Genomic DNA, 25,608 nt, shown 5'->3' on the forward strand with positions numbered 1-25,608 from the left:
GCAGTCACTAACTACCTCTTAGAACGCAAGTGGCTAAGTCTGTACCAACAGTGTGTCAGATCTGCTGTTACCTGTTGGTTTCTGTTCATGAGAACAATATGTGGCAAAAGAAAACGCATTTTATTACAAAGTCGACTTTGTGCATCGACTGTTACTAAGAATAACTTGGATGACTGAACTTTACTATGTTTTAGGAATATTATTTCTGGATTGGGGTTTTCCAGCCAACAGATAGAATAATTTCACAATTGTTCTCCACAATGGAGAGAGTTTGGGTGGTAAATGAACAGTGAACATGTTTACTTTCAGTTGAATAAAAGCCAATTCCTTAGACCGATACAAAAGTATCGATTGTCAAATCTCGGCCTGAAATGTCGACCATCACCTTGCCTCCACAGACGTTGCTTGAGCTCTTCCAGCAGTCTGTATTAAGTATGCTCCTGATTCCAGTGTCTGCAGTTGCTTGGGTCTCACCAGACTGCAGCTACAGGAACAAAACTGAATTTAAGATAGTCACTCAGCTCTCTATCCTTTCCGTCTTAGTTTAATTACACTGAAGTGTCATTCCAAAATCCAACTGTGAGGGAGGTGTGTTCTCCGCTGCCTTAAAGCCTGGCGTTACTGGACACAAAGAACAAGACTGTGCATGTCTGAATGATTCCAGATAAAAGGCTGTTGAATGTATGTGGGAACGTATACTTCATCTTGCTGAGTCGTGTTCTACTTTCTTCAAGCTGTACCCTGTCGGCACCAGTTCCACCTGCCCATCAGCAGTTCGATCCGAAGCATTAACTGTTTCTCGTTCCCCAGAGAAAATACGAGTATTTTCAGTCCTATTTCAGATTTCCAGCCATTTTTATTTTCGTCATCCTTGATTACTGGCTTCTGTGAGTTCAGTGTCACATTAAATTTCCTGATCCGCTCCGGTTCAGAATCAGCATCAGGTTTAATATCACTGGCATATGTCATGATATTTGTTGTCTTTGCAGCAGCAGTATAATGCAATTTTTTAAAAAAAAGGTAGCGAGGTCGTGTTCATGGGTTCAATGTCCATTCAGAAATTGGATGGCTGAGGGGAAAGAGCTCTTCCTAGATTGTTGAATGTGTGTGTGCCTCTTCTGTAATGGTAGCAATGAGAAGAGGGCATGTCCTGGGTGATGGGGGTCCCTAATGATCGATGCTGCCATTTTTGAGCCTTCCATCATTAATGCCATTGATCTGAAACATTAACTCTATTTCTGCCTCCACAGATGCTGCCTGACCTGTTAAGCATTTACTGCATTTTCTGTTTTTATTTCAGACTTTAGGCATCTGCAGTGGTTGCTTTTTCAGGTTTTTCTCTTGACCGTTCCCCTGGCATGACTCGCTAGACCCTTGAAAGTATCTCGGCTTCTCCTCATCAAGTCTACAACAATTTTTATCTGGAACTTTTACAGTTTCACCAGATACGATGCAAAACTTTCAGCTTTTGTGTCACAGTTACTCCCGTGCCTTTAACTCATTCCCTTCTCTAGCCTCTCTCTTCCTTATTGCTTTTTTGCCCTTTCAGTTACATGATATTGTGAACCAGATTTCCTATTAAAGATAAAGATTAGCTTTGTTTGTCACACGTACATCAAGCCATCCGGTAAAACGCATTGTTTTGTACGAGTGACCGACACAGTCCATCGATGTGCTGGGGGCAGCCTGCAAGTAGCAGAGCTCTCTTCAGGCACCGACAAAGCCTGCCCACAACTCACTAATCCTAACCGTACATCTTTGCGGGTACAGTACTCTCCACCCTGCAAACTGCCTTTTCCAACAGCTCCCGTCTGGAAACTGCTGCAGGTCTATTAAAACAGAAACTTACTTTCTTAATCAGATCAGCCATTCTAGTTAATCTCCCCCCACCCCCTCTATCTATTCCCCCCCCCCCCGTCACTGCAGAGCAGTGTAGACACAGTAAACATATCAGCCAACCCACGGGAGATTGGGGCCGAGAGGAAAAATGGATCAACCATGATGAAATGGTAGAGCAGACTCGATGGGCCAAAAGGCCGAATTGTGCTCCTATATTTTATGGTCATTGTCTAAACCACTCCTTATAATGCTGTCTGCATTGTAAATACATGCTGGTATTCATGTATTTATGCACATTTTATTCCATACCTGTGATTTAACCTTTACTTTATTGTCGCCAAAAATTGATACTAGAACGTACAATCATCACAGCGATATTTGATTCTGCGCTTCCTGCTCCCTGGATTACAAATATTAAATATTAAAAATAGTAAAATTAGTAAATATTAAAAATTAGTATTACCTCTAACATTATTTTGTATATAATACTTTATTCTTTATAATTGTTGAATGTTGCGCCCTGGCCAACACATCAGATCGAATTGTGAGTACGTGTAAACGTATATGGTGAATAAAGTTGATGCTTGATCAGCATTACTGTGCCACAGTGGGATTTCACAACTTGTCGGAGTTGCCGGTGGACCTCTGGGGGTTGACCGATACGTTTTGCCACCCAGAACACGGCGGTGGTGCCCCGCTCCACTTGCCTTATTGAGATGTGAAAGCTGCTGTCGGGGAGGGCGAGTTCTGAGTAGCTGCGGGTCAGCGGCCTGTGTTTTCAGTGACCCGCAGTGAACGACCCCAGCTCTCTGAAGGCCGCTTCCTCCTTTGACCTGGTTTCCACATCAACTCTCAGAGATTCCTTTGTTTGCCGGCAAGTACTTCAGACTGTCTCATCCACTGTGACGGCCTTTCTTCCCCTGTCTGCTGAATGTGACCTGTGTTCTCAAGGGCTCTGACATTACAGATCATAAACTTGCCCTTTCACACCCTTCCCCAGGTCATTGCTCTGGTGGAGTGATGCACTCTCAGGGTCATTCAATGGGATGTTTTCTGTGCGACAACCATTTGAACCCTGTGATTTATATTCCTGACATACTCACTTCAATGATGTGGCTGCTGAAGATTTAATTTGAAGTATCATTAGCTATATTGGCCCACCAAATCTTTGCTGACCACTGACATCAATTACATTTATTTCCCCCAAATTCTCAGCTTCTCCACCCACTCGCTAGCAGTGATTTAAGGGAGCCAGTTAACCTACTGGAGTGACGGTGTGGGGATATGTCTCGGGAGGTGTAAAGTGCTCCTTCCCTCCGCTAGCCTGCAGCTCACCCTCGGTCAAGGTGTAGCTCCTGCTTGGACCACCCCCCCCCGCCCCTCACCGATCAGGGTCATGTGAAACCATGGGGAGAGGTGGTGGATGGTCGTATGAGTGGCTGGTGCACATCACAAGTCCTGGTTATACAACCACTGACACCAGGCAGACAGTCTCCGAAGGGTATTGATCATGGCTCGGGTCAGCTGTCTTGTAAGGGCTCTGCCCAGCAGAAGTCAATGGCAAACCTTTTCTGTAGAAACGTTTTTCCAAGAACAATCTTGGTCATGGAAAGACCATGATTACTCACGTCGTATGGCACCACATATAACGAATGACCACATTAACCTACTAGCCCACGCACATTTGGGAAGTCATTATGATGTCAAAGTTGACTTTATTACCTTGTGCACTAGTACATGTTTGCACAGGTGCAAGGAAAAACTTTATTTAGAGATAAAGTGCACAACAGGCCCTTTTGGCCCAACGAGCTGCACCCATCTATTTAACCCTAGCCTCCTCACAGGACAATTTACAACGACCAATTAACCTACCAACCTGTATGTCTTTGGACTGTGGGAAGAAACCGGAGCACCTGGAGGAAACCCACGTGCTCATGGGAGAGGCGTACAAGCTTCTTACAGACTGTGTTGGAATTGAACTCTGAACTCCGGCACCCCAGACTGTAATAGCATCATGCTGACCACTATACTACCGTGGTGTCTAAAGGCTGATTTATACTTGTGCGTCAAATGTACGCCATAGGTACGGCGTAGCCGCGAACCCTACGCTGAACCCTACGCCGTAGCCTAACGTGCACCTCTCCCAAAATGTAACTACGCGTCGCGGCGTCGCAGACCGCAACAACTGTGATTGGTCCGCTTGGTAGCATCGCATTTCCTCCTACGCTGCAATAGCTTCCCATTGGGCGACTGAAGGGCAGGGAAGGAACTCTGGCTGCAATGCTTTCCATAAAGCTTTACAGACCGCCGAGATTACGGAGGACCCTGTGCTTGACGCCAGTTTGTAGCTAGCTGCTACAGCCTGTTAGCTTCAGGTGGAAGTCAAAACTCGAATGGCGATTCTCAGAGTATACTGTGCGTACACTGATGCGAAATAAATGGTTGGAGACGATGAACCAAATCGTCAAATCTACCTGCCGACATCTGAAAATATTTGAAATGCAGTTCCTCGTCCATGTCTCTCAGAGGCCGGACAAGCACAGAAAATTCACCCTCCTTCAGTTTCAGTCGCCATTGTTTGAAGTTTGAGTTTCTTCATGTTGAGTTTCAACATGAAGAAGCTCAACACAGTGGCGGAGAAACCCTGCCGCCAACTAGCGTTTTGGCAGTGAATTGCAGAGCGACGCAGATGCACCAATGCACAAGTATAAATGCTCACAACGGCGTAGCCCACTTGCGTAGGCTGCAGTGTAAGCTAGTACGCGCAAGTATAAATCAGCCTTTACTTGTAGCAGGGATGTAGCAAGAAGCTGGGAGGGGATAGGTAGAAGAGGTAAAGGGCTGAAGAAGAAGGAATCTGATAGGTGAGGGCAGTGGACCATGGGCGGAAGGGAAGGATAGGTGGAGCCAGAATGGGGAATTGAAATAAGTGAAGGCGGAAAGGTGGAGGAGGTAACGGAAGTGGAGAAATCACATAACAATATAACAATTACAGCACGGAAACAGGCCATCTCGGCCCTTCTAGTCCGTGCCAGACTCTTACTCTTACCTAGTGCCACCGACCTGCACTCAGCCCATAACCCTCCATTCCTTTCCTGTCCATATATCTATCCAATTTAACTTTAAACGACAACATCGAACTTGCCACAACCACTTCTTCTGGAAGCTCTCTGAGTAAAGAAGTTCCCCTCATGTTACCCCTAAACTTTTGCACTTTAACTCTCAACTCATGTCTTCTTGTTTGAATCTCCCCTACTCTCAGTGGAAAAAGCCTATCCACGTCAACTCTATCTATCCCCCTCATAATTTTAAATACCTCTATCAAGTCCCTGCTCAACCTTCTACGCTCCAAAGAATAAAGACCTTACTTGTTCAACCTTTCTCTGTAACTTAGGAGATGAAACCCAGGCAACATTTTAGTAAATCTCCTCTGTACTCTCTCAATTTTAATGACATCTTTCCTATAATTCGGTGAGCAGAACTGTACACAATACTCCAAATTTGGCCTCACCAATGCCTTATACAATTTCAACATTACATCCCAACTCCTATACTCAATGCTCTGATTAATAAAGGCCAGCATAACAAAAGTTTTCTTCACCACCCTATCCACATGAGATTCCAATGCTCATGTCGTCAGGTTACTTAGATATTTGACTATCGGTAACTCAGACTCTTGACAATAAGGGAACAGTAATAACTCTGGCAGTTACTGCCCACTCCTAAGTTGCCCTTGAAAGTGTGGTAGAGTACTGCTGTCTTGAAATGCGGACAGGTAATACCCCAAATAAAATGTTACAAGGTGTCTTTTCGAAGCATAATCAGGCGAATTACTGGCACTTGGAGAAATAATGTGTTCAGCAAGTAATGGAACAAAATCGACTACATCAGTATGGATTCGAAGAAGGTTTTTTTTATGCCGGCAAGAAAATTAATCTCAGGTGATGTATATGTACTTTGATAATAAATTTGCTTTTAACTTTGAAGAAGAGAATTTGTAAGTTCTGGAGCCCTTGAAGCAGCAATTAAATACATTTCATCACAGAGTTTGAATAAAAAGTTAAGGGATGTGGTTGGGATCTGTCACAACCAGGAATCAGTTAGTATGTGGACTATATTTTTTCAGTGTTACCTCGTGGGTGTGCGGTGTTCCTTGGGTTGTTTAATTTTATGTGTAATTGTTTGTCTTTGGACTCGCTGGTTTTCACTTTGTTTTGCAGGTATCTCATTTGGGCTCATGGGGATTGTTCAGCCCTCTGTGTATTTATCACTTTTATTCAATTTGGGATACTTCAATTAGCACTGGATTTGCAAAGTTTTGCATTGTACTTATTGTGTTTGGGGATTAATTGCTTCGTCTGGACACCTATGTTGTCTGGCACTGATTCCTGTGTGCTCTGGGGTGTATTTTACGGGTTCATGCCAACCCCTCTTTGCTCGGTCGTTGTGAGTCCTTGTCTGGTAATGCTCAGACCGAGTTCATGAGCGATTTCAGTTCTTCAGGATTCTATGTAGCTTGCTTGAGCTCTTGGCAGTTTTGCTGTTAATTTCTGTAACAAAACAAATGATCTATTTGAATTACCGGAGTTTCTGGGATGCCTGAGCTTGGGTTCGCTAGTGACTCTTGCAGGAGCACAACCTGGCAGGATACAGAAAAGTTGAGGTAAGAGGGAAAGTAGGTGGGTGTGGTCCCCACCTCCTTCCCTTTATTCCACGGTCTACTGTCCTTTCCTCTGAGATTCCTTCTTCAGCCCTTGACCTCTTTCATCTATCACCATCTATTTCTCATATCATTCCCCTTCATCCTCCGTCCCCCAGCCACCGACCTTTCCCCTCTCACTTGGACTCAGCTTTTACCCGCCAGCCTGTGCTCCACCCCCCCCCCCACTGCTTCTTTTATTCTGGATTCTACCCTCTTCCTTTCCAGCCCCGTGGAGAGGTCGTGGCTCAAAACATCGACTGTTCATTTCCCACCGTTGAAGTTGACTGACTTGCTGAGTAACTCCAGCATTTTGTGTGCATTGCTCAAGATTCCTAACAGCTGCAGAATCTCTTGCATCAGCGCAGAACCTGCCTCGTCACTTGCTACACATACTCGCAGTAGTGGGTATGTTCCTTAAAAGGAAATGCACTGTTCTGCAATAACGTAACACTGAGCTATTCTGAGATTTTTGAGGCTGGGCTAGCAGGTGGTAGGAGGTTAAAGAGGGGAAGATGACTAGATTTGGTCAAATGCATGCAGTGGAAAGATACATTTGTGTTCAGACACTTGCTCCTGCAGGGATTTGAACTGAGATCTTCAAAGGGGCCCTTTTTTTTTGAAGACCAACCACTCCCTCTGTATACAGAGTTATGAGGGGTATAGATAGGGTAAATGCAAGCAGGCTTTTTCCACTGAGGTTGGGTGTGACTAGGACTGGAGGTCAAGGGTAAAGGGTGAAAGGTGAAATGTTTAAGGGGGGCACGGGGGGGAGCTTCTTCACTCAGAGGGTGGTGAGAGCGTGGAATAAGCTGCCATCGCAAATGCTGGATGCGGGGGTTCGATTTTTAACATCAAAGAGAAGCTTCGATAGGTACATGGATGGGACGGGTAATGGGGCTAACGTCCTGGTGCAGTTCAGTGGGACTAGGCAAAATAATAGTTTAGCACAGACTAGATGGGCCAAAAGATGTGCTTCTGTGGCGTAGCGTTCTATGACTATGGCTTGGGCTCCTTCAGACTCGTGAAATCCTTGTCACACTTCCCAGTCATAAAACTTGCTCAGTGTTAGTCTTCTGTTGGATTTTTAAAATGTAGAACACATGAACTTAGTTTTAATGTAACTAATATGTCTGTGCTGTGCCCTGGGGTGTTATCCTGTTATTTGTTTAGTATCCCTGTCGAGAACATCCACACAGCTAATGACCAGGAGCTTCCTGATTGGGTTGCAGCCTTGGACATCCCACCATTCTGGGATTTCTGCCCACTGGGCCCATGCCAGGGAGAGACCTGGCTTGGAAACAGTGAGCCCGTTCATTTTTAATGGTAAGGAATGTCTCAGGGAGAAATGGAGTTTGTTCCAGCCATCTTGCATTTTACAGTCTTTTTGAGGCCTTTCTTCACATTTTAACTTCTTGTAGCAAGGGTAACGACTAACATAATGTCTTTGACCTTTCCAAACTTTATGCCACCCTGGCATCTGGCTGAGGCAGTGGAGAGGGAGGCTTGCACTATGGAGTATTCCCATATTAAGTAGCTGCGTTAGAGGGGGACAGTAGGCATTGCTCCTGACCGTGATGCCTGTATCCCATAAAATGAATTGGGAACAGTTGAGAAGGCCCTTCAGAGCACACTGCATCACTCTTTTAACCTACTCTACCTTCTATCCTACACAACCTGTAACCCTCCATTTTCCTTCCATTCATCTAAGAGTCTCTTAAATATCGCTAATATGTTGTATGGTCATACACAACCAGTCTACGATCAAGCACTTTGGCAGGAATAAAAGTGTAGACTGTTTTCTGAATGGGGAGAAAGTTCAACAATCTGATGTGCAAAGTGGTTTGGGAGTCCTCGTGCTGGTTTGCTTGCGGGTTGAGTGTGCAGTGAGGAAGGCAAATGCAACGTTAGCATTCGATTTGAGAGGACTAGAATATCGAAACGAGGATGTGATGCTGAGGTTTTATAAGGCACTGGTAAGGCCTCGCTGAGTATTGTGTGAAATTTTGGGCCCCTTATCTAAGAAAAGATGTGCTGACTTTGGAGAGGGTTCAAAGGAGGTTCACAAAAAACCATTCCAGGATTGAAAGGCTTGTCATATGAGGAATGTTTGATGGCTCTGGGCCTGTACTTGCAGGAGTTCCGTAAAAATGAGGGGTGGATCTCATTGAAACTGTAGAATGTTAAAAGGCCTCGATAGATTGGATGAGGTGAGGATGTTTCTTATGGTGGGAGGAGTCTAGGACCAGAGGACACAACCTTAGGATACAAGGACGTCCGTTTAGAATGGAGATGAGGAGGAATTCCTTTAGCCAGAGGGTAGTAAATCTGTGGAATTCATTGCCACAGGGGGCTGTGAGGGTCAGGTCACTGAGTGTACTTAAAGTGGAGGTTGATAGACTCCTGATTAGTCTGGGTGTGAAAGATTATGGGGAGAAGGCAGGAGAATGGGGTTGAGAGGGAGATGGATCAGCCATGTTCAAATGGCAGAGCAGACTTGATGGGCCAAATGGCCTAATTCTGCTCTAAGGTCTTATGTTAGCCTCTACCACCATCCCTGGCAGTGTGGTCCAGGCGCCTACCACTCCCTGTGTTTTTAAAAACAACATTTACCTCCAACATCTCCCCTAAACTTCTCTCCAGAATTTTTAAAAAGGGTGCCCTTGATAGTAGATTGTGTGGCGCGTGGCCAAGTGGTTAGGGCGTTGGGCTCACGATCGGAAGGTCATGGGTTCGAGTCTCGGCCAAGGCAGCGTGTGGCGACTTTGAGCAAGGCACTTAACTATACACTGCTCCAGTCCAACTAGATGAAAATGGTACCGGCAAAATGCTGGGGGTTAATCTCGCGATAGACTGGCATCCTATCCGGCGGGAGGGGAGTCTCGTACTCTCAGTCACTTCACGCCACAGAAACTGGCATAAGCACCGGCCTGATGGGCCACAAGGCTCGGGACAGACTTTAACTTTTAACTTTTGGTAGTAGATTAGCCTGGGAAAGGGGAGCTAGCTGTTCACTCCATCTGTTCCTTTCATAGTAAAGCAGTGAGATCCCCGACCATGAGCAAGGAGAGCGTTCAGAGGCTCAGTGTAAACAACTTTTATTTAGTGTGGGATACGTGGAACAATCTGATTCAGCTCCCCCAGCTACTTCTCCCAGTGCGTTGATGAATGTGCTATTGGGAGGGAGCTCTGGATGTGGGCCTAAAGGTGATGAAGCATTGCAGCATATTTCCCAGTAAGGTTAATGTGCAATTGCAGATGGTGAAATTCCTGCCATTTTATTTAAATAACTGAGATTGAATATAACAGTACTCATACACCACAAGCGGGACTTCCTGATGGCCAAATATTTTAATTCTTAATCCCATTCCCATTCTGACGTGTCGATCCATGGCCTCCTCGTGCCAAGATAAATCCACCCTCAGGGTGGAGGAGCAACACCTTGGTGATATGAATATCAATTTCTCCTTTTGGTGAAAAAATTTACTCCCCCCCCCCCCCGCCCCACTTTCCACTATTCCCCAAGTTGACCTTTCACTTTTCACCTGCCTATTACTCCACCTGGGTCCCCTCCTCCTTCCCTTTCTCCTATTGTCCACTCTCCTCTCCAATCAGATTCTTTCTTCTTGACCTTCCCCACCCACCTGGCTTCGCCTATCATCTTCCAATTGGCCGCCTTCCCCTCCCCCCCCCACCTTTTTATTCTGGCCAGGTGGGTGGGAAAGGTCAAGAAGAAAGAATCGGATAGGAGAGGAAAGTGGATAATAGGAGAAAGAGAAGGAGGAGGGGACCCAGGGGGTGTAATAGGCAGGTGAGAAGAAGTGAAAGGTCAAATTTGGGAATGGGGGGGTATATTTATTCACCAGAAGGGTCTCAGCCCTAAACATCACCTGCTTACTCTTTTCCATAGATAGATACTGCCTGACCTGCTGAGTTCACTAGCATTTTGTGTGTGTTGCTTATAACATTACCTAATTTTGTAAGCGTTGAGTGTTAAGACTTTGGAAATTGGAACGTAGGAAGTACCAAAGATTGAACCTAAGGTTAAACATCTTCGTGGTGCCGTTGATTAAAGGAGCTCTTGCTGTTGGAAGGCAAGGGTTCATACGAAGTAACACGCACAAAATGCCAGAGGAGCTCGACAGGTTAGGTTCATAGGTTTTGGTTGAGGCCAATAAAAGTATGGATAGTTCAGACTGTGTGGATCATATACTTCAGAATAGAATGCTCAGAGTTGTGTATATAACTTGTGTGTGAATAGAATCACGTTGCTAGGCAATACTGCTTTTGTTAAGATAGTAGGTGTGGCCTGACCACCTAGGTGACAAATAACTAGCTACTTTACCAACAGGAAAGTGGGGAAGTTTCCAGACCACGGAGGTGAGAACTTTCTAAGTGAGTGGGGGACAGACTTTTAAATCTCTTTCAGCCGACAATAGGAGTTTGTTTACGTAGCTCTGGTAGCGAGTAATTATTTATCTAGTGACGGTACAGTCTCAGACTTTCATAAGCTTTGTTTTGTATGTCAATATGTTCACAGCTCGGGCTTTCTGGAGTTCAGAGTTCAATTCCAGCACCGTCTGTAAGGAGTTTGCACATTCTCCTTGTGAACTGCATGGGTTTCCTCTGGGTACTTCCAAAGTCCAAAGACGTAGGTTAATTGGTCATCCTAAATTTTCTAGTAGTTAGGCCAGTGTTAAATCGCTGGGTTGCTGGGTATGTCTAGTTGGGCTGGAAGGGCCTGTTCTACATGGTATTTCTAAACAAATAAATATTTTTTCCATTTATCTATATCTTTTTAATGGTCTTTTTTTGCAAAATTGACGAAGAATTTACATCCAAGCTCAGTTTTCCAGCAGTTGTTCTGCACTTTCTGCTCGATGTCTGCACGCCTAGAGCAGTCTGAAGTTGGGGGTCTGTCTTTGCTTTTGAAATTAGCGGAGAAAGTTTGACAAGCCATAGGTTAAACCATGAACTAATAGAACAGTACCACAGGCTCAAAGGGCTATTTACATTGTGGAGTCAAGCCCATCGATCACCATCCAGGCCGTACTCCCTTCTTGCTGCTGCCGTTGAGCAGGAGGTACAGCGGAGACCTGCTTCCCTCACCACCAGGTTCAGGAGCAGTTATTACCTTCAACCATCGGGCTCCTGAAGCACCATGGGTAACTTCACTCACCGCAACGCCAAACCGATTCCACAACCTATGAACTCGCTTTCGAGAACTCTACAACTCATGTTCTCAATATTATTTATTAATAATTTATTATTATTATTTGTTTTCTTTTTATATTTGCAAGTAGTTTGTCAGTTTTTTGTCAGTGTGTAGTTTTTCATTGATTCTATGGTGTTTCTTTGTATCTATTGTGAACTATTTGTATTCTATTCTTGGTGTTCCCACAACCAATGATCTCACCTTAAGGGCTCTTTATCTTGTTATTTCATGCTCTCATTATTTATTGCTACTTATCTATATTCGCATTTGTGCAGTTTGTTGTTCATTGATCCTGTTTGCAGTTACTATTCTATAGATTTGCTGAGTATGCCCGCAGTAAGAAAAGAATCTCAGGATTGTATGTGGTGACATGTATGTTCTCTGATAGTAAACATAACTTTGAACCTTAAACTTTGACTCTGAATGCCCATAAGAAAATGAATCTCAGGGTAGTATATGGTGACATATATGTACTTTGCTAATAAATTTACTTTGAACTTTGAGCTGCGAAAGGAATGGACTTCTGTCAGTGTACGCTGGGGATTTTGTTCATTAATGTTGTCACCTTTGCTGCTATTTATTTTAGGATGGAAAAAACACTTCTGCAAGTTGACATGATCAGCACCCGTTACGGGCAGTGATAATTCGTCAAAGCAGCCTTTAAAAATGTGCATCTGGGTTACTTGTGTCCTGCCACAGCGCAGAACCTCTGAACTGGGGAAGTATTTGTTTTAAGTCCGGCGTTATCCATGGGTAAATCTTTCACGATGCCTGAATTTACGTTTTCGATACATGCAGAAACTAGACTCATGTTAGCACACGACGCATCAAGTTGCACTGAAGTAGCAACACACATTAATGGCGTTTCCCTTTTCAGCAACCTGCCCCTTCAACTTTCCTGATGAAGGGGCCTTGGCTTGAAACGCCAACTGCTTAGATGCTGCCTGACCTGCTGAGTTCCTCTAGCATTTTGTGTGTGTTGCAATGGTGTTTCCCTTCCCTGTGTGTCGGAGTACATGTCTAAACAAGTGTTGTCATTAGTGATTACGTTTCCTTGCTCTGCCCTCTTTTTTTGTAAAATGTCCGCCAGCATTCCTTTTCACTAAGAGTTATGCTGCCAAGCTGGAAAATCGTTAAGTTTACTCCCTGATGTAGTTCTGGGCTTTGACATGAAACTATAACACGGTTACTTGTTCCGCACATACTACCCAATCTGCTGAGAATTTGCAGCATTTTCAGTTTGTAAATAATGCAACTCAATTGCCACTTCATTAGGTATCTCTTGTACCTATAAAAGTGGCCATTGACTGCATGTTCAATAGTTCCATTTAATACAGCCTGAAATTCTTACTCCCTGCAGACATTCTTGAAATAGAAGAAAACAAAATCCCAAAGAATGAATGGCAGAAAAGATGCAAACACCCCAAAGACCCCTGCCCCCCCCCACACGCAAGCAGAACCAAACGCCGCTCTAGGTATGATGTGTTCTGCATTCAGAGATGCTCTTCCGCACACCACTGTCATAATGCGTGGTTATTCAAGTTACTGTCGTCCTCCTGCGAGTTGGAACCAGTCTGGCCATTCTCCTCTGACCTTTCCCATTAAGAAGGAGCTTACCCCCACAGAACTGTCACTCACTGGATGTTTTCTGTTTCGTGCACTGCTCTCTGTAAACTCTAGAGACTGTTGTGCGTGAAAATCCCAGCAGGTCAGCAGCTTCTGAGGTATTTAAACTACCCAGTCTGGCACCTACAATCATTCCACGGCCAAAGTCACTTAGATCAGATATCTTCCCCATTCTGAGGTTTGGTCTGAATAACAACTCGGAGCTCTAGTCTGTGTCTGCATGCTTATACACATGGAGTTGCTGAGTAGATATTTGCATTAATGAGCAGGTGTGCTGGTGTTCCTAATGACGTGGCCACTGATTGTATGCTTTAGCAAATGGTATTTTGGATATAAGGTGCCTTGCATTCGATAATACAAGCCCACACACCCATTCCACTGATTGCTTCTTCATTGACTTGCACACAGTAATTTGAAAGTTAGATTTCTTGCATTTAATTAGAGCAAAGAAGATATCCAATGGAGAAATGTCAGGGAAATTATAATAGAGACAATACAAGGCGTGGGATGAGTGTCAGGAATCCCTCCCGAGGCTTGAAATTAGAATTAATTATTTTGAAATGTGATGACTGTTTTGGGTGCCAATGTGGTAATGATTTTGTGGCGTGGAAACACATTTTCTCAGAACTGAGAAGGAGAGAAAGTAAATTAATATTTTATTTTTCAAAGTTCAAAGTAAATTTGTTACCAAAGTTCACCCTGAGATTCGCCTTCTTCCGGGCAATACCCAGCAGGTCCAGGAAACATAATCACAGACTGCACCCAACAGGGCAGACAGCCAGTGTGCAAAAGACAAAAGGAAGAATAATAATAAATAAACAATAAATATCGAAAACTTGACAGGAAGAGTTCTTGAAAATGAGTCCATAGATTGTGGGAACAGTTGTGCAATTGGGTGAGTAAAGATAATTCCACTGGTTCAAGAGCCTGATGGTTGAGTAACTTCCTGAAGCTGGGGGTGTGAGTCCTGAGGTTCCTGTACCTTCCCCCTGATGACAGCAGTGAAAAGAGAGCACGAACTGGCTGGTGGGGGTCCTCGATAATAGATGCTGCTTTCATACAACAGCCCTCCCTATAGATGAGCTCAATGGCGGCTTTCCCCATGATGGACTGGGATGTACTAACTTCTCAATTCTAATCGACCAGCAAACCATTAACCACGTTCCTCTCTGCACAGATGCTGCCTGACCTACAGAATGTTTCCGGCATTTTTAAAAATGTTTTTTCTGTCCTGTAATCTTGTAGGCAGCAGGCTGATAATGAGCGTACAAATCTTGTGAGCAGCTGGCATTATAATGCGAAGACACTTTCTATTGATATAGAACTACAATTATAGGACTCCTTTCTTATTTCAACAGCAGCTGTTTGTATTTATGTACTCTTAAAAAAATTTTGTGTGGTTTTAAAAAAATGACGCGGAAGTACTTCAGAGACCAGAAGGTAATGGATACCGAGCCAGAAGATCTATTTATGGGGGAGGAAGGTGGCACAGATGGTTGAGGGGGAGTTCGTCACCAGTGAGTTGGTCAAAGAACGAAACTTTGAAGAGTCTTACGATGTCACACACTCTTGTTAGACACGAGATTCTGCACGTTGGAATCTTAAGCAACACACGCAAGATGCTCAGTAATTCGGGCAGCATTGATGGAGGGGAATAAATAGCCAGTGTTTCGGGCCAAGACCCTTTGTCCTTCCGAGGTTCCTCCAGCATATTGTGGGTGATGCTCCTGTTAAAGTTTGCTTCTGAAACTTGGCTCCCATTGTCATTGGAATTTCACTAGAGGGGATGATCTGTGCACAAACGACATATTTAAACTGTAAGACCCTCTAAATCTGCAACTACTGCCAGCACTTCTTGAATTTGTTATTTTGGGGGAAAAAATTGTGGCATTGCACTGTTTTGAGCGATATTTTATTTCTGTTGTGCGGGAGTTTCTCCTGAAAGTACTGAGTTTGTAAAATATTTGGACTATTAATGACAGCCCTCCCACCCACCTAACTGGGCGCACATGTAAGTACGTGGTGAGGGATTTAACAAGAAGCTTATTCACGGTGGAGGTGGGAGAAGTAGACCAGCTGATGAAGTAGTAGGGCTATGTTTGAAAGCCAACTCAATACGAAGTGAATCTCTTTCTCGGATCTCCCCCTCCCCCTCCCACTTTCAAATCTCTTACTATCTCTTCTTTCAGTTAGTCCTGACGAAGGGTCTCGGCCTGAAACGTCGACTGTACCTCTTCCTATTGACGCTGCCTGGCCTGCTGCGTTCACCAGCAACTTTTATGTGTGTTGTTGATTCTGTTGGTGTCTGCTACCCTCAGCCTGCTGCCCCAGCACACAACAGCAAACATGATCGCACTGGCCGCCACAGACTCGTAGAACATCCTCAGCATCATCCGGCAGATGTTAAAGGACCTCAGTCTCCTCAGGAAATAGAGACGGCTCTGACCCTTCTTGTAGATGGCCTCAGTGTTCTTTGACCAGTCCAGTTTATTGTCAATTCGTATCCCCAGGTATTTATAATCCTCCACTATGTCCACACTGACCCCCTGGATGGAAATAGGGGTCACCGGTACCTTAGCTCTCCTCAGGTCTACCACCATCTCCTTAGTCTTTTTCACATTAAGTTGCAGATAATTCTGCTCACACCATGTGACAAAGTTTCCTACCGTAGCTCTGTACTCAGCCTCATCTCCCTTGCTGATGCATCCAACTATGGCAGAGTCATCCGAAAACTTCTGAAGATGACAAGACTCTGTGCAGTAGTTGAAGTCCAAGGTGTAAATGGTGAAGAGAAAGGGAGACAAGACAGTCCCCTGTGGAGCCCCAGTGCTGCTGATCACTCTGTCAGACACACAGTGTTGTAAGCACGCGTACTGTGGTCTGCCAGTCAGGTAATCAAGAATCCATGATACCTGGGAAGCAGCCACCTGCATCGCTGTCAGCTTCTCCCCCAGCAGAGCAGGGCGGATGGTGTTGAACACACTGGAGAAGTCACAAAACATGACCCTCACAGTGCTCGCTGGCTTGTCCAGGTGGGCGTAGACACAGTTCAGCAGGTAGACGATGGCATCCTCAACTCCTAATCGGGGCTGGTAGGCGAACTGGAGAGGATCTAGGTGTGGCCTGACCATAGGCCGGAGCAGCTCCAGAACAAGTCTCTCCAGGGTCTTCATGATGTGGGAGGTCAATGCCACCGGTCTGTAGTCATTGAGGCCGCTGGGGCACGGCGTCTTCAGCACAGGGACGAGGCAGGACGTCTTCCACAGTACGGGAACCCTCCAGAGCCTCAGGCTCAGGTTGAATACATGGCGAAGTACTCCACATAGCTGAGGGGCACAGGCTTTGAGCACCCTGGTACTGACACCATCCAGTCCTGCAGCCTTGCTTGGGTTGAGACGTTTCAGCTGTCTTCTCACCTGTTCAGCTGTGAAGCCCACCGTGGTGGTTTCATGTGGGGAAACAGTATAGTCATGAGAGCAGGATGGGGGACTGTTAGGGGTAGGAGGAGAGTGGAATATGTGTTGGTTGGGGGCCGACAACAGATGGCTCATGTGGGGGATGGGCAGGGGCCACAATGTCAAGTCTATTAAAGAACAGGTTAAGTTCATTGGCCCTGTCCACACTGCCCTCAGCTCCTCTGTTGCTAGTTTGCCAGAACCCAGTAATGGTCCTCATCCCCCTCCAGACCTCTCTCATGTTGTTCTGCTGGAGTTTCCACTCAAGCTTCCTCCTGTACCTGTCTTTAGCCTCCCTGATCCTGGCTTTCAGGTCCCTCAGCTCCTCCCTATTTCCATCTCTAAACACCCTCTTTTTAGCATTCAGGATGTCCTTAATGTCCTTTGTTACCCATGGCTTGTTATTTGAATAACAAAGGACAGTTCTTGTCAGAACATTGCAGTCCACACAGAAGCTGTTGTAATCAGTGATGCACTCTGTGAGCCCATCAATATCCTCTCCATGTGGCTCACAGAGTGCCTGCCAGTCTGTCACCTCAAAACAACCCTGGAGCGCCTCATAAGCCTCCTCCGACCATTTCCTCACTGTCCTCGGGCGTCCTGAAATCCAGAACCTGAAGTCTCTTTTTCCAAAGCTTCTCAAATATTTTCTCTGCTCTTAACATACCTTCACCTCAATCCTTCTAATACTAAATAAATATTTATTGGTGACTCACAAAGGTAATATCCGCAGACAGGAGGCTGGAGCAAATATTTGTTGGGCAGGGAGATTGTAACTTCTAAACAGTTTATAGTCTTTCAAGAACTTTATTTGAACCTACCATATTTATCATCCTTAGTTATAAAGTTCATTTCTGAAACTTGGTTAGCAGTGGCGTTAGAATTTCATCAGTGAGGATGATCCATTCCACACGACACAGTTAAACTCTACTGCCCTCTAAATCCGCATCTTCTGCCAGCACTTCTTAGATTTGTTATATAGGAAAAAGTTGTGGCGATGCACCGTTCTGTGCTAAATTTTATTTCTCTTCCACGGGATTTTCTTCTCCCTGTCGGCTAAAATGTTTGTACCATTACTGACAGCCTTTCCATCCACTTTAACTGAGTGATATTTTAAGGAGGGACTAGTCCTCTTCCTCTCAAGTTTTTGTTAAAGTTTTCCGAAAAAATATTGTGGATAGTTTTGTCTCCAGCCAGGATCGGTGGAGGATAAAATTCTGTGCTTTCTAAACTGGGGTGGATTCAGTCTCATCGTTCTCCTGCCAACAGGATTAAGTTGATGTGATATTCACAGCTGACAGAAGGTGTTAAGTTTGTGTGTCGCACAGCTGGATGCAAGTGCAAGCTGATAGCGTAATGGTTTAAGAAATGGACTCATAGCCAGGGTTCACAGAGGTGGTTCAAATCCCACCCTTGCAACCAGGGAAATTAAATTCCAGTAACTGAATTAGCCTTGATACTGGTCATTATAAATGAACCAGATATTATAAAATCAGAAAATGAACAAAAAATGAACAGCTGGCGGAACTCGGGCAACGTCTGTGGAGGGAAATGGACAGGCATTTCGGCTCGAGAGCTTTATAGAGGAGTGAAATATAGAGGAGTGATGTTCAGTGTAAGGAGACGGTGGGGAAGGGGTGGGGCAATAACTGGATCCAAGCGGGGAGGGATGATAGGCAGATGGAGAGGGGGAGTGGCAATCACGGTGATGGGCTGTGGATGGTGGAATCTGAGAGGGGAGGAAGGTTGAGCATGGAACCAAATGAGGGAGGTGGGGAGGGCAGATGGGTACAATGGGGGATAGAGGGGACCCACTAGGAGGAGTTTGGGGGGGGGATAGGCAGATGGGAACAGTGGAGATGGGGGGGAACCCAGTAGGAGGAGTTTGTGGGTGATGGGCAAGTGGAACCAGTGGGGGAGGAGGGACAGTGGGAGGAGTTTGTGGGTGATGGGCAAGTGGAACCAGTGGGGGAGGAGGGACAGTGGGAGGAGTTTGTGGGTGATGGGCAAGTGGAACCAGTGGGGGAGGAGGGACAGTGGGAGGAGTTTGTGGGTGATGGGCAGATGGAGAGGGTGGAGGAAAGAAACGGTGATGGGCCTGCGGTGCGTGTAGGGAGATCAGGAGGAGAGTGAAATCAGGGAGGGGAGCAGGTCACGCAAAATTGGAGGGTCCCGCCTTCATGACACCCAATGCCATTGGGCTGTAGACTATCAGGGCAGAATATAATTAGGTACAGCAGGTATAGTGCAGCAGCTTTACATAACATTAATACAATGCCAGTGACCCAGGTTCAGTTCCCGTCACTGTCTGTAAGATGTTCAAACATTCTCCCTGTAACTGAGTGGGTTTCCTCCAGAATTTCTGGTTTCCTCCCCAATTCCAAACACGTACGGGTCAGTAGGTTAGTTGTTCACTTGAGTGTAATTGGGTGGTGCAGGCTCAATGAGCCAGAAGGGCCAGTATCTCAGAATAAGATACGAGATGCTTTAGTTTGCATTTAGCCTGGCCCTGACAGTGAGGAGGCCGAGGGCAGACATCAGTGTGAGAACGGCGCTGGGGGGAGGGGGGGGAATTAGAAGGAAGGATGCAATGCTGTGGCTTTAAAAGGCATTGGTCAGACCGCGCTCTTCAGTATTGTGAGCAGTTTTGGGCCCCTTACTTAAGAAGGGATGTGCTGAGGGTCCAGAGGAGATTTATGAGAACGATTCCGGGAATGAAAGGGTATGAGGAGTGTGGAGAGGATGTTTCCTGTAGTGGGACAGTCTGGGACCGCGGGGACATCCTCAGAATACAAGGATGCCCCTACAGTCGGAGGTGAGGCGGTATTTCTTTAGCAAGAGGGTGGTGAATCTGTGAAATTCACTGCTATGGGTGGCTGTGGAGGCCAAGTCATTGGGTATATCTAACAGTGAGGTGCATAGGTATTGATTAGTGAGGGTGTCAATGGTTACGGGGAGAATGGGGCTGAGCAGAATAATAAATCGGCCATGATAGAGCGGTAGAGCAGAATTGATGGGCTAAGTGGCCTAATTGTGCTCCCATGCCTTATGACTGGGAACCTGAAGCTCCTAAAGTCCAGGACACATGAAGTACAGGTGCTCAGTAAGCCCATTACCTAATCCGCGTCTTGCCTCACCAATGTAGGAGGGGCCACATTGAGAGCACAGAATGCAAAGAATAAGATTGGAGCAGATGTTTTAAAAAAAACCATCTGCTTCTGTTGTGTCCTGCTGGAAGCTCTTAGCTGGTCTTGATGTAACCACACGATGCAAGCAAATGAGAGTCCGTACAAAATAACAAAGATATAGTGGACAGTTTGAGGAACGAGAAGCTTTTAATTACCAACAGAAGGCAACTTTAAAAAAACATAAGAAAGTTCAAAGTACATATCACCATATACAATCCTGAGGTTTGTTTTCTTGCGGGCATACTCAGTAAATCCGAGAACCATAATAGAATCAATGAAAGACCTCACCCAACAGGACAGACAAACAACCAAATGTAAAAACAAAAGACAACAAACTGTGAAAATAGAAATAATAAAAATAAATAAATAAGCAATGAATATCGAGGACATGAGATGAAGAGTCCTTGAGTGAGTCCATAGGTTGTGGGAACAATTCAGCGATGGGACAAGTGAAGTTATCCCATTCTGGTTCAAGAGCCTGATGGTTGAGGGCTACCACCTTCCTGATGGCAGCAGTGAGAAGAGAGCATGAACTGGGCGCTGAAGGGTTCTTGATGATGGATGCTGCTTTCCTGCGACAGAGGAGGGCTTTACCTTTGATGGACTGGGCTATATCCAGTACTTTTTGTGGGATTTTCCATTCAAGGGCAGTGGTGCTTCCATACCAGGCTGTGACGCAGCCAGTCAATGTGCTTTCCACCACATCTGTATAAGCTTGTCAAAGTATTAAAAATCATGTGAATCTTCACAAACTTCGAAGGAAGTAGAGGTGGCTGTGCTTTCTTTGTAATTGCACTCACGAGCTGGGCCGAGGACAGATTCTCTGAAATGATAACGCAGAAGAATTTGAAGTTGCTGCCCTCTCCACCTTTTGATCCCTCAGTAAGTACTGGCTCACGGACCTCTGATTTCCTCCTCCTGAACTCAGTAATCTGCTCTTTGGCCTTGCTGACATTGAGTGAGGGGGTGTTGTTGTGGCATCACTCAGACATATTTTCAATCTCCCTCCCATCTGCTGATTCGTCATCTCCTTTGATTCGGCCAAAAACAGTGGTGTCGTCAACAAACTTAAATATGGCATTGCTAGCTGTGCTTAGCCACACAGTCATAAGAAATGATGAAATCTGAAGGTAAGCTAGCCAATAATATGAAAGAGGATACCAAAAGTTCTTCCAGATGTATGTGTAAAGACTGAAAAAGAGTGGATTTTGGTCTGCTGGAAAATGACACTGGAGAGGTAGTAATGGGGGACCGAGAAATTGTGCACAAACTCAATAAATAGTTAGCATCAGTCTTTACTGTGGAGGATACCAGCAGAATGCCAGAAATTCGAGAGTGTCAGGGGGCAGAAGTAAGTGATTTTGCTGTTACAAAGGAGAACGTACTAGGGAAGCTGAAAGTTAAGAAGGTTGATAATTCACCTGGACTGGATCGGCTACACCAGGATTTTTGAAAGAGGTTGCTGAAATGGAGGCATGAGTAATGATCTTTCAAGAATCATTAGATCCTAGAATGGCTCCAGAGGATTAGAAAATTGCAAATTTCACTCCACTCTTTAAGAAGGGAAGGAGGCAGAAGAAAGGAAGAAAATATTGGCCAGTTAACCTGCCTTCAGTGCTGAGGAATATGTTGGAGTCCATGGAGGTGCATGATAAAATAGGCCAAGTCAGCATGGTCTCCTTAAGGGGAAATCTTGCCCGCCAAATCTGTTGAAATTCTTTGAAGGAATAACGGCAGGATGGACAAAGGAAAATCAGTGGATGTTGCTTGCTTGGATTTTCAGAAGGCCTTTGACAAGGTGCCACACCTGAGGCTGTTTAAGAAGATAAGAGCCCATGGTACTACAGTAAGGATACTAGCATGGATAGAAGATTGGCTGAAGAGCAGGATACACAGGGTGGGAATAAAGGAGGCCTATTCTGGTTGGTTACTGGTGACTAGTGGTGTTCCACAAGGGTCGGTATTGGGAACACTTTTTTCATTATATGTCAACCATTTGGATGATGGAATTACTGGTTTTCTAGCCAAGTTTGCAGAAGGGTGGAAGGCCAGGTAGTGTTGAGTAAGCAGGGAGTCTGCAGAAGGACTTGAATGGATTGGGAGAATGGGCAAAGAAGTGGCAGATGGAATATAGTGTATGGAAGTGTATGATCATGCACTTTGCTGGAAGGAATTAAATGGGGAGAAAATTCAGATGTGCAAAGGGCCCTGGGAGCCCTCGTGCAGGACTCCCTAAAAGTTAGCTTGCTGGTTGAGTTGCTGGTAAGGAAGGCAAATGCAATATTAGCATTGAGAGGACTAGAATATAGGAGCAAGGATGTGATGCTGAGATTTATAAGGCATTGGTCAGACCATGCGGAGTATTGTAAGCAGCATTGGGCACCTTATCCAAGAAAAGATGGAGAGAGACCAGGGGAGTTTCATGAGAATGATTCAGGGAATGAAGATTTTAATGTATGAGGACTGTTTGATGGTTGTGTATGAGGACTGTACTTTTGCTGGAGTTTAGAAGAATGACGAGGGATTTCATTGGAACCTATCGAATATTGAAAGGCTCAGACAGAGTGGATGTGAAGAGATGTTTCCTATAGTGGGGAAGTCTAGGACCAGAGAGCACAGCCTCAGGATAGAGAGATATCCATTTAGGACAGAGAAGAGAAGGAATTTCTTTAGCCAGAGGGTGGTGAATCTGTGGAATTCATTGCCATAGATGGCTGTGGAGGCCAAATCGTTGCGTATACTTAAAGCGGAGGTTGATAATTTCTTAGTTCATGAGGGCATCAATGGTAACGGGGAGAAGGCAGGAGAATGGGGGTGAGAGAGATAATAAATCAGCCATGATGGAATAGCGGAGCAGACTCAATGGGCCGAGTGGCCTAATTCTGCTCCCATCTCTTATTGTCCTATGCACAGCAGCACCTCCACATCCACAGATGGCTGAGGATGCTCGGCATAACCCTCATCAATTTTCATAGACGCACCACAGAAAGGATTCTATCTGCATGCATCACAACTCGGTGCCCACCTCCTCTGTCCCCAAGACTGCAAGACTGTGCAGAGAGTTGTGGTCGTGGCCCAGTCTCTAATGGAAACCAGCTATCCCTCTATTGACTTAATAAAAGATCACAAGGCATAAGTTAACAGAAGGTCAGAATAAGTACTCCACTTCCTGCAGCCTCTTCCCTCTCCTTGCTTCCCACTGCTTTGGGAAAGCAGCCAACATAATGAAAGGCCCCTCCCTTCCCAGACCATTGTCTCTTCTCTCCCCCCACATCCCAAAGGAAGAAGATACAAAACGTTGAAAACATGTGCAACAATGCTCAAGGACAGCTTCTGTACCGCTCTTGTACAATGAAGGTGAACTCTTGATCTTTCCGTCTACCTTGTTGTAGTCCTTCAAGGCCTAAAGACGGACACTTCACCTGAAAGTCTGTTGGAGTCATCTATTACATCTGGCGTTCTCGGTGTGGCAACCCAATGTAGATCGAGGGACTGCTTTATCGAGCACCTTTGCTGCATCCGCCACAAAAGGCAAGGTTTCCCATTGGCCACCCGTTTCATTTCAACTTCCCATTCCGACATGTCGATCCATGGCATCACGATGAGGCCACTCTCAGATTGGAGAAGCAATACCTCATATTCCATCTGAGCGGCCTACACCCTGACATGATGACATGAACATTGATTTCTCTAACTTCTGTTCATCGTCTCCCGCCCCCCCCCATGGTCTGTTGTCTTCTCCTTCCCCCAGGTGGGTGGGGGAGGGAGGGAGGGATAAAGTAAGAAGCTGGGAGGTGATAGGTGGAGAAGGTAAAGGGCTGAAGAAGGAGGAATCTGATAGGAGAGGAGAGCGGACTATGGGAGAAAGGGAAGGAGGTAATGGGCAGGTGAGGAGAAGAAGAGGTAAGAGAGAAGCCAAAGTGAGGAATGGAAAAAGAGGGAAAGCAGAGGGGGAGAAATTAGAGAAATCTATGTTTATACCTTTGCACTCCGTTTACAGCTGCCTTTGAACTGAGAAAAATACAGTAAATTTAAATCGGGAAGGAGGTACAGGAGCCTTGGGTCCAACAGTGGCAGGTCGAGGAATCAGTCAGTACCCTTCAACCATCAAGCTGATGAGCCAAAGTGGATAACTTCATTCGCCACAACACTGAGCTGATCACTGAACACAACCAATGGACTCACGTTCAATGACTCTACAACTCATGTTCTCAGTGTTGTTATTGGATTTTCGTCTTTTCTCAGCTCAAGCTGGTAAAACCTGAGGTATGGGTATGGCCAAACACAGTCATTTCTCAATTGCTAGGAACTTTCGGACTGTGTTAGTGGAGTTTAGTATTGTGGCTTTCTGAAGTATTGCTGTGTAGGCCTAATTGTTTAATGCTATTCTGTAGTGACTTTGGAATAATGCCAGTTGTAGATATTGCTATTGGGATAATGCATATACCCTGTTCATGTTCCATAGTATAATTATTATTTTTAGTGTTTGCTCAGTTTGTCCTGCATATCGGTAGTTTTTCATTGATTCTGTTGAATTTCTATGCTCTACTGTGAATGCCTGCAAGAAAATGAATCTCAGGGTAGTACGTGGTAATGTACAGTTATACGTACTTTGATAATAAATTTACCTTGAACTTTGTAAACATTTTAACGTGAAGTCATTTCTATTTTCCATTTTGTTATTGCATATATAATCGCCAAATGAACACAATAATTTAAAGTGGGGAGCATGTTTATACTTGATTGGTGCATTTAAATTTCGACATGATTATTGTATAAAGCATTTAATGCAGTTCTCTCATTCATAAGTCACCTCTCTGCTCCCTACTTAACTCTAAAATTCAGAACAATCACTGTTAAATAAATGCCTAAAAATTGTTTTATTTATGAAGATTATTAAAGTCCAACAATTGAGTTCTGCTAAGGCTATTTACAACACTGATGTTTAACTGAAATCAATACTGGAACCTGTATCCATTGAGAACGTTACGCCAGAGTTTTTTGTTCTAATGAAAGCCAAATTTGCTTTTGCACAATGTGATCTCCAAAAGCATTTCAACAGAATTGAGTAGATTACAATCATGAAGTAAAGACGAAATCGGAAGGAAACTTCCAGGGACTGTGAAAATGCGGTTAAAATTAAAAGTGTGTGAGTTACTGAGTGAATTATCAGTAGGATGCTTCCTCAAGCCTTGCTGATACAGTCCCCCGTCCCCATGAGAGTTACTATTGAAATGCATGAGTGATGCTAAGTGAGTTAAACCACAAAATCCAAAAAGGTTAGAGTAGATTCCTTAATGAATTTCTATTTGTACAATTAAATCGTGATCTCTGCTAAGCACCTCTGGCACTGAGATCAGTCTTTAACGAATGTTGAGTCATGAGGTCGTTGAATAAAACTGCATAGAAACAGCTCTTCGGCTGAACTCCATGGCTATCTTTATTCATTATTATTTACTTTTAATATTCCTTATTGTAACTTATAGCAATTTTTATATATTGCTTTGTAGCACTGCTGCAAAACAAGTTCCAGGGCATATGTCAGTGATAACGAATCTGCTTCTGACCAAGATGTCCAATTAGACC

General features: G+C 44.8%; 1 protein-coding gene across 5 annotated transcripts in view; it reads left to right on the top strand.

Annotated features, from left to right (window-relative positions):
• slc45a3 (solute carrier family 45 member 3) overlaps window positions 1-25,608 on the top strand; it is a 163,638-nt gene that overhangs the window by 34,608 nt on the left and 103,422 nt on the right. For 2 of the 5 annotated variants that reach the window (XM_063065279.1, XM_063065277.1), the window contains exon 2: window positions 24,023-24,288. The exons of the other annotated variants lie outside the window; for them this stretch is intronic. The gene's annotated coding sequence lies outside the window, so the exon portion shown is untranslated. The remainder of the gene's footprint in view (window positions 1-24,022; window positions 24,289-25,608) is intronic. 5 annotated transcript variants of the gene reach the window in all.

The sequence above is a fragment of the Mobula hypostoma genome, chromosome 13 (genome assembly GCF_963921235.1).
Source record: "Mobula hypostoma chromosome 13, sMobHyp1.1, whole genome shotgun sequence".
NCBI classification, from domain to species: domain Eukaryota; kingdom Metazoa; phylum Chordata; class Chondrichthyes; order Myliobatiformes; family Myliobatidae; genus Mobula; species Mobula hypostoma.